The sequence below is a fragment of the Rhopilema esculentum genome, chromosome 6, assembly GCF_057945365.1.
Source record: "Rhopilema esculentum isolate cy_ngs chromosome 6, ASM5794536v1, whole genome shotgun sequence".
In the NCBI taxonomy this organism is placed as follows: Eukaryota; Metazoa; Cnidaria; class Scyphozoa; order Rhizostomeae; family Rhizostomatidae; genus Rhopilema; species Rhopilema esculentum.
Window position 1 is genome coordinate 3,188,119 of NC_142820.1, and position 10,795 is coordinate 3,198,913.

A 10,795-nucleotide genomic window follows, 5' to 3' on the forward strand; every position below is an offset into this window, starting at 1 on the left:
ACAATTTATCAAATCAAACACATAGCTAATAAAAAATAAAGTTCCTAATGATTACCTAGCAGTATGTGCAATCCAATGAGACTCTCGAGACGTCGAGGTTTTCAATTCAACAACCAATTCTAAAACAAGTTGACAAACTTTATCAAAAGCCACTCGATTTAACTATAGGTGTAGTGAAATTAGGCAAAGTGGAACAAAAGCTAAACACTATCTAACAAATTATCAAATCAAACACATAGCTAATAAAAAATAAAGTTCCTAATGATTACCTAGCAGTATGTGCAATCCAATGAGACTCTCGAGACGTCGAGGTTTTCAATTCAAGAAACAATTATAAAACAAGTTGATAAACTTTATCAAAAGCCACTCGATTTAACTATAGGTGTAGTGAAATTAAGCAAAGTGGAAGAAAGCTAGACACAATCGAACAAATTATCAAATCAAAGAAATAGCAAATAAAAAATAAAGTTCCTAATGATTACCTAGCAGTATGTGCAATCCAATGAGACTCTCGAGACGTCGAGGTTTTCAATTCAACAACCAAATCTAAAACAAGTTGATAAACTTTATCAAAAGCCACTCGATTAAACTATAGGTTTAGTGAGAATTAAGCAAAGTGGAACAATAGCTAGACACTATCTAACAAATTATCAAATCAAAGAAATAGCAAATAAAAAATAAAATTCCTAATGATTACCTAGCAGTATGTGCAATCCAATGAGACTCTCGATACGTCGAGGTCTTCAATTCAACAACCAAATCTAAAACAAGTTGATAAACTTTATCAAAAGCCACTCGATTAAACTATAGGTGTAGTGAAATTAGGCAAAGTGGAACAAAAGCTAAACAATATCTAACAAATTATCAAATCAAACACATAGCAAATGAAAAATAAAATTCCTAATGATTACCTAGCAGTATGTGCAATCCAATGAGACTCTCGAGACGTCGAGGTTTTCAATTCAAGAACCAATTCTGAAAAGAGTTGACAAACTTTATCAAAAGCCACTCGATTAAACTATAGGTTTAGTGAGAATTAAGCAAAGTGGAACAATAGCTAGACACTATCTAACAAATTATCAAATCAAAGAAATAGCAAATAAAAAATAAAATTCCTAATGATTACCTAGCAGTATGTGCAATCCAATGAGACTCTCGATACGTCGAGGTCTTCAATTCAACAACCAAATCTAAAACAAGTTGATAAACTTTATCAAAAGCCACTCGATTAAACTATAGGTGTAGTGAAATTAGGCAAAGTGGAACAAAAGCTAAACAATATCTAACAAATTATCAAATCAAACACATAGCAAATGAAAAATAAAATTCCTAATGATTACCTAGCAGTATGTGCAATCCAATGAGACTCTCGAGACGTCGAGGTTTTCAATTCAAGAAACAATTCTAAAACAAGTTGATAAACTTTATCAAAAGCCACTCGATTAAACTATAGGTTTAGTGAGAATTAAGCAAAGTGGAACAATAGCTAGACACTATCTAACAAATTATCAAATCAAAGAAATAGCAAATAAAAAATAAAATTCCTAATGATTACCTAGCAGTATGTGCAATCCAATGAGACTCTCGATACGTCGAGGTTGTCAATTCAAGAACCAAATCTAAAACAAGTTGATAAACTTTATCAAAAGCCACTCGATTTAACTATAGGTTTAGTGAAATTAAGCAAAGTGAAACAATAGCGAGACACTATCTAACAAATTATCAAATCAAAGAAATAGCAAATAAAAAATAAAATTCCTAATGATTACCTAGCAGTATGTGCAATCCAATGAGACTCTCGAGACGTGGAGGTCTTCAATTCAACAACCAATTCTAAAACAAGTTGACAAACTTTATCAAAAGCCACTCGATTTAACTATAGGTGTAGTGAAATTAAGCAAAGTGGAACAAAAGCTAAACACTATCTAACAAATTATCAAATCAAAGAAATAGCAAATAAAAAATAAAATTCCTAATGATTACCTAGCAGTATGTGCAATCCAATGAGACTCTCGAGACGTCGAGGTTTTCAATTCAACAACCAATTCTAAAACAAGTTGACAAACTTTATCAAAAGCCACTAGATTTAACTATAGGTTTAGTGAGAATTAAGCAAAGTGGAACAATAGCTAGATACTATCTAACAAATTATCAAATCAAAGAAATAGCAAATAAAAAATAAAGTTCCTAATGATTACCTAGCAGTATGTGCAATCCAATGAGACTCTCGAGATGTCGAGGTTTTCAATTCAAGAACAAAGTCTAAAACAAGTTGATAAACTTTATCAAAAGCCACTCGATTTAACTCTAGGTGTAGTGAAATTAAGCAAAGTGGAACAATAGCAAAACACTATCTAACAAATTATCAAATCAAAGAAATAGCAAATAAAAAATAAAATTCCTAATGATTACCTAGCAGTATGTGCAATCCAATGAGACTCTCGAGACGTCGAGGTTTTCAATTCAAGAACCAATTCTGAAAAGAGTTGATAAACTTTATCAAAAGCCACTCGATTTAACTATAGGTTTAGTGAGAATTAAGCGACGTGGATCAATAGCTAGACACTATCTAACAAATTATCAAATCAAAGAAATAGCAAATAAAAAATAAAGTTCCTAATGATTACCTAGCAGTATGTGCAATCCAATGAGACTCTCGAGACGTCGAGGTTTTCAATTCAAGAAACAATTCTAAAACAAGTTGATAAACTTTATCAAAAGCCACTCGATTTAACTATAGGTGTAGTGAAATTAAGCAAAGTGGAAGAAAGCTAGACACTATCTAACAAATTATCAAATCAAACAAATAGCAAACAAAAAATAAAATTCCTAATGATTACCTAGCAGAATGTGCAATCCAATGAGACTCTCGAGACGTCGAGGTTTTCAATTCAAGAACCAAATCTAAAACAAGTTGATAAACTTTATCAAAAGCCACTCGACTGAATTATAGCTTTAGTGAAATTAAGCAAAGTGGAACAAAAGCTAAACACTATCTAACAATTTATCAAATCAAACACATAGCTAATAAAAAATAAAGTTCCTAATGATTACCTAGCAGTATGTGCAATCCAATGAGACTCTCGAGATGTCAAGGCTTTCAATTCAAGAACCAAATCTAAAACAAGTTGATAAACTTTATCAAAAGCCACTCGACTGAATTATAGCTTTAGTGAAATTAAGCAAAGTGGAACAAAAGCTAAACACTATCTAACAATTTATCAAATCAAACACATAGCTAATAAAAAATAAAGTTCCTAATGATTACCTAACAGTATGTGCAATCCAATGAGACACTCGAGACGTTGAGGTTTTCAATTCAAGAACCAATTCTAAAACAAGTTGATAAATACCAAATCATTTATATACCAAAATTGCAGCAATGTGGATCTTAAGCTAAACATTGTCTAGCAAAATATCTAGTAATTAACAAATAGAAAATAGTGAACTATAACGTATAGTTATTTCCCACGAGAAAATGCTATAGCAAATAAGTCGCTCGTTATATTGAGGTTTCCTATGGAAGAACCAATTCTAGAAGAAAATTATAAAGTATCTTTTTGTTTTTCTGTAAGGTGATAAAAATTAAGAAGATTGAAATAAAAGTTAAATCTTTTCAATGATAGTAGTAAACAAATAATTTTTGTACTCAATGATTTTAAGATTACCACATGATTTTAACATGTGTTGTATACAAAAGTACTCCAATAAGAAATAAAAAGAAAGGAATGATATACAATGTGAAATCAAAAAAAATACGCACAATGTTAAAATTTGTTAGAGAAGTTACAAACTCTGAGAAAAGCTCCAACCTTTTCATCTTACTTTCCAACATATTTTGAGTAGGAAAAATAGACCAATATAACGTGAAATAGCTACCCGACTGTGCTTATTATCTCTTTCTTATCAAATAGCACATGAATGCAAGGATGCCAAAATTTACAGAACAATCTGTGCGGTCAAACAGGCAATGTTTCAGCTATAGACATGGTAATTCCTAAACCCAAAATGGAGAAACGTAACCAAGACGGGGAGGAGGGTATTTTCAGAATACATTTTCAGTACAACATTTTCAGTATGCTAAGTACCAAGACAACTGTAAATCAGGGCATGTTTTTAAATACATTTTTACATTATTTGTCCTTTGACTCTTTCCTATTGCTTTCCAATCTAAGTTTCTGAAGCAATCTGAGTAAAGTTCCTCAGGTATAAAAAAAACTTGGAACAATATATAGAATAAAAATACAATTATCGAAAGTATTGTCCTTTGGTCATAAATGGTCAATTTTCTGCAAGTAACTTTATTCCTATCCGCAAGCTATGTTAAGCTTTGCAATGCACAGGCTTAATGCAAGAATGTAAGATTTACAGAGACTAGGACAATATACATGTGATTGATGATGGGTCAGTTGTTCTTTGTAAGGTAATAGATAAAATGAAAACTAAGAAGAATATAGAAAATTGTGATATCTTGTTGGAATTTTGATGGTCTCCCTATTTTTCTATTTTAATTTTAATGTTTAATTGTAGAAAAGCAATGAAAAATAACATTGTAAATTTAAGAACATAACCCAGTTTGATCATTTCTATCACACTGTTTTCAGATGAACCTGTTTTTAGTTTTAGTTTCAGCTTCAGTTTCATTGACAAATATGCCTAATTTGCATTTTCATAAAAATTGAAAATACATTACCTGCTTTAAAATAAATAAAAAAATATGCTACACAACAAAACAATATTTTACTTACATAAATAGTCTAATAGATCGAATTCACCAAAAAACATTATAAGACATTGTTTACTTTAATATATTAGTACCATGGTATTTTTCAATTATGCTTTCACAGTGAATCTTACATTTCCTTTTTAAACTACCGACTTATTTTCTGTTTGAGTCATTGCAAAACTTAATTTTCACAAACTCCTTGCTACCAACTAATTAATGGGCCTTCACATAAACTTTGTGAATTACAATAAAATATGTTTTTTGGTGAATTTCAAAGACCAAAATATTTGATAACATTTGGCAACAAGCTGATAGACTATTATAGCATACAAAATAAATGAAAGAATGTTGGCAGGAAACACAATGACTATCTTGAAACAGTGACAAGAAAAGCAAGGTACCTATTGATACTGTCTCAAAATATCATCATGGTTTAAAAGGAAGGTTGTATCATATCTACAAATTACAATACTAAAGAGGAAAGGTCCCCTCTTTTATCAAAACATGGTCATTATTTTCCTCTTAAAAGTAATAAAGATGTTGTGCAAGCATGGGTCATATTTTATACAAAAATTCTTGAGTTTGTTTCTTTGTAGCTGTTTTGAATTTCTGTGAGAGTATTTGGGGTCCCGAGAAAGGATTTTGAGAATCTCAAGAAAGTCAGAATGTCAGAATCTCAAGAAAGAATTTTACCTTCAAGGGGTAGTAGACGTTGAAATAAACAGCTGGTTTGAGGAATGAGACACTCTATTATATAAAGATTTAAAATACCAAGTAGAACATTCATGGCAGTAGATTTATAAGTGATGACTAACTGGAGAACTTAAAACAAAAATGTGTTTGCACTAACAATTTATCAAGTAGGGAGATTCCTTATTTGAGCAAGGGGTAAGAAAAAATTCTGAAAAATCATCAAGTAGGTGTTTGGTTACTCACGAGTTCACTCAGTGAATACCCCTTTCTCAGATTTCTGACTATGATGAAATGCCTTTGGTTCTAGTCGATTGAAGGCAGATCATTCTGAAATAGAGCCAAAATAGTGCCAGCCCCAGCATTAGGATTGTTATGTTTAGTATACGTAGCTATTTTCTATATTACGTAGATTGTTAGGAAATCCCCCTTGTGTCTCGAATGTTCTGTCGTGGCGACACAGCAACACGCAGCATTACACTGCATTCCATTCTTTTGTGTAGGATTACCCCTCATTAGGATTACATCATATTGTGTATTCGTCTGTTTCTAGAATTATCTCCTAGTCTATTATTAGTATAATTTTATGCTTAGTTATGCTTTTCTGGTAATTTCCTTGTACATATAAATATACGTAGTTAGTTAGATTCGGAGAAATTCGAAGAGAGCTTTAGAAGGTATCAGACATGTAAGGCTAAACACCAGAAGGTAGCTAACCGTTTCACCCAAGAGGCTTGTGAAAGCTCTTGCGGCCCAGTTTGGATTTAGGACAGGCAGTGCTTGAGCAAGACCTCGTTACATATTTCATTGGATTGTTTTAAGTATTAGAGTTCGCGGAGAGCCGTCTTTGTTCATGTTAGCTGTTTGAATTTAAGTTTAGCCTTGGAAATGTTATATGATGGAAATGGAAAGAAAAGTTTAGCCGCTCGCAAGAAATCGTCATTCTCTAAAGTTTCAGTCTTCCAAGTATCTCTCTCGATTTAAATATCAATTTTACAATTCTGTTACCTTCCATTCATTTTATGGATATAAAGCAGGGGGTCAGATGCAAATTGGAAAGTGATGGGCAGGGACACCAGGGGAAAGGGGTGAGGGGGTATGCAGGTTTCAGTAAAAGGAAATTTGAAAAATCCCAGCATCTACTAGTAATTCTTTTGAAACAGTCATTTTATTTCAATTTCTTCTGTAGGCATCTTGAAAATGGGCAAATGGCTGTCCTAGAAATTTTTTTACAGGTTTGAGAAATTTTGTCATGAATAAGGCCCTACAGTCAAGATTCCACATGAATCACTTTGATAATTACAAAAGGCTTGGCCTCCCTTTTATTTCCTAATCAAATACCAAAAGAGGAGGTTGCCCCCCACACCCGCTCTCAAGCATCCTTTGTGGGGGGGGGGGGGGGGGTCAAAGGGCAAACTGAAGGTGAAGACCCATGACAAAAAACTTTGCAAAAATACTCCGTGCAAATAAATATTTTTCAACCATCACCTTTGGACTCTCGGAAAACGCGGGAAACGTCGCTTTAGTATTTTTGATCTATTTTCGAAACATTTGGAAAAGAAACTTTCTCAAGCAGCATTTTTCGTAATTATGCAAGAATGAACATCATAATTGATTTGACCAGCCCCCTCCCCCAAAGGTTTTTAACGGATTTCGAGTAATTAGAAAATCAACCTCTAGGAATGGAATTAACATCTCCACCCCAGTCCATCCAGTCCAGTGACGACGCCACTGCCTGAGATCAACAATCATGGTGGACGAAGAGGCCAAACGTTAAGAAAAAGGGCAAAACGATAAAGATTAAAGACAATTACTAAATTTCACGAGAACAGAAGGGCCACTATCCCCACCACAGCCTATGCACGAGGTACAGACTTTCCTGCGACGATTCTTTAAAACGCCTCACCTGATCGCTTCGTCCCTTTGGCTATAGGTGAAATTACCGGAATTAAGGTGGTAGCATTTAAAACTTTAAAATGGGGCTCTTTGATTTCCCTGCTGGTAAGCGGCACCCTGCACCCTGCACTTATGGCCGTCGCCAGACAAGCCTTGTTGAGGGTGGGTGTAGACTACGAATTTACCTGATTGAATCAAAATTACTTGAAATTCTTCAGTAGCTGACACTCTATGGCATTCGTAACGTCTTTTTACATAATAATAGCTTTCCTGCGAATCTGAGGCATCAAAATTTGAAATCATTTCTGGCTCAGAAACCTTCGGGGGAATATCATGAGCAACCAGCAGAAAAATACTATTCGCTGAATCTTTATTGTTTCTAAGACGCATGAAGGTCAGAATTTTTTAGCTGCTGGCACAAACCTTTCGAAATACGATTTTGTCAATCTAATGTCATGTAGTTCACAACTTCTATTTATATGATGATGACGTATTTTTCCAACCCTTTAGATCGGCGTATCGGAATGGGCACAGAACATAGAAAGGAAATTTTACATTTTTTGCATCCAGTTCGCTGGAAAATGCAATCTTTTAAGTGACTTACATTAAAGCAATTCTCCTAATCGCTTCGAAAATTCTTTTATTTTTGCATTCGAATTGAGCAGCAGATAAAAAAACTGGTAAAATCTCGCCATGTCTTGAAAATACAGTTTTTATAAAGCCAGGTAACAAGCCGCGATCCCAATTTAGCCAGTTTAGATCCCAAGGGTGTACTACCATTAAGGCCTGACAGGGGGTCCAGTCGATTTGAGGGTCTCACCAAATTCCTACCAAATGGACCATTTTTGATAATAACCCAACGGGTTAGTTTAGCTTGCGATTTATTATAGACAATGAACAAGGCGAAGAAATTTGTCAAAGAATGATCAGGCGCGGACAAAGAAACAGATGTTTCTACCAATGACTTAATTTCCGCCCTTATGCTACCATTTGAGGGTTATTGTCAAAAACACTACCATTTGAGGGTAATTTTTTAACATTTATGCTTTGCCCCTCATTGACCTTGACTGGACCCCCTGCTAGGCCATAATGGGAGTACCCCCCCCCCCCCCATCTTTTAATTTCTTTTGCATGTAGAAAATCATTGTCATTGTGATCTGGAAGCCATTGTGAATTACCATTGACGCTTCTTCGGAGAAACTATAGAGAAAGCTTGGCTTTTTGGATTACCTTTTGGGAAACCAATATTGCCTAGGTTTGTTTACCTTCAAGGAAATATCAGATTTAACCAACGGAGCAATTACCTTTTCCTGTTTGATCCTTTATTGATTTTAAAACATGAAGGTCTTTGAATTACCTTAAATATTTCAACAACTGAACTTATTTTACCTGAAATTTCCTACAGAGATACTACTGGGGGATGTGATATTCTGATACATCCCTCTATCGCGATGCCCATGCCTCCGTTTATCAATTTGTCAATTTCTTTCCAACCAAATTGTCACTTTATATTGAAAAAGCTTTCCAGGGTTTTGGGTAAACAGGTTCATAGACATTGTAGATTAGTCTTTTGGAGAAAAATGGCCATCATCGTTTTAGTCATCGACCAGAGCCATAGAATATCATGTCCTGCGTACCAGAGCCACAGAATCTCAAGCGCGGAAGTAGAAGATAAGAGCAGAGAAGCAGAGGAGCTCTTGTCCTCAATTTCCATTCTTGATTTTTTGCGGCTTTGATACCAAGTGGAAGTGTATCTAAGTCAATAAATATTGTCTGTTTTTCAAATCTAGCCTTTTGCCATACAAGGACTCGGACAGTGGCAGTCAATGACAAATAAAAAAGGAAGGAGGCAAGGGCAAATTAAAGGCTCATACCACAAGATTATACAGAAAAGCTCTCTTGTTTTTTAAAAAGTGAAGAGGGCCATGCACGGGGACACCGGAACGACCAAGGGGCAAGGGGCAGGCTTGATAAAAAAAATAATCCACAGCTCTTTCATAACTGTCATTTTGTTTCGATCTTCTGTCGGTATCTTCGGTAAGGTTGGCTTCAAGAGAACTTCTATGAAAAGGGCACTTTGGCCCCCCTTTCCATTTTTATCAGAAGGCAACAGAGGCGGTTGACCCCACGCGCCTCCCCTCCCGGCATCCCTTGTCACGCATCTCAGAAAATGCAATTGCTTTCAAGCGTGCATACCTAGGCCTGCTTGGACTGGCCATTTATAGACTGTCAAATAGGCGCGTTGTTAGCCAATATGATATGCTTAATTCCTTCGCGGGGCCCCTTATTAATTCTAGAACAATACAACTTTAGAACTACAGTTGAAAATTTGTCCATCAACAATTCTGAAGTATTGTCAAAAACATAAAGTGGTAGGACGTTGTTGACAAAACCAAAGAGAAAAATAATTAGCGAGAACAATAGTGCTTTATAGAAGTCATAACCATGCAAAACAATTTTCGATCCATTGCCAAACACAGTAGTAAAATGGGTAGAACATGGTCTCAAACGAGAATTATTTCACGTTTCATGCATACAAATGTCTTCAAAACTGACCGGCAAGTAAAACTCCTGATCAATGCATGAAAAGACAGGTATCTTACCCTTCCTTCTAGCTTCAGCTTTGAAAAAAATGCAAAACTTACTCTGGGATGACTGCCTTGCCTTTTTGCAATGTTTTGAAGAACCACAATGCACATGAAGATCAAGGGCCCTGAAACGAGGCAGTGTACAGGAAGTCCTCGTCATTTACAAGCTGATTGGGTCGATCATCGTGTACATATTGCTATCATCTCATTGGCTAAAACCGATATACATGCAATGAAAAAGCTTACGATCAGGCACCGCGCAGCCATGGGGCTAGCAGGGGCTATAGCCCCCCCCCCACTTTTTGCAATAATAGGTTAGAAATTTTCAGAAAGTTTACTCTAACACAACTTTGGAAAGCTTACTCTATCGGATCCCAAGTAGTAGTGGCAGTTCGTTTTGACTAGGAACCCTTTTTGTTTATTTTCTTGGTGTCTTATCTTGTTAAATCTATCTTTATAGTAATTGCTATCTTCTCTGAAATAGACTGTTCATAAAAAAGTGGAAAAGAGCAAGTATTTTCTATAAGGGGCGTTTTCCGGCGTTCTAAAGGGCGTAACCTCAAAACATTCTCGGCCACGCTCTTTTCAGCCCACACACTTTTAGAATAGTGCGCGGTGCCTGCTTACGATAATCAATAATTTCTCATCTACACCACTGATTTACACAGATCTACGCATTTTTTGCGCAAATTATACTTCACATCGACATATATGTCTTCGAAACTCAATCTTCAGGAAATGTCATATTTTGTTGATTTATCGGGAAAATGAATAATGAACCATATCTTGAAATAGCACTTTATCAAAAAAGGCACACTAAAGTTCTAGATCAATGCTCTGACTCTATTGATAAACGACAATGCTAATTCGATCAAATATGATTTAAAGAAATCAG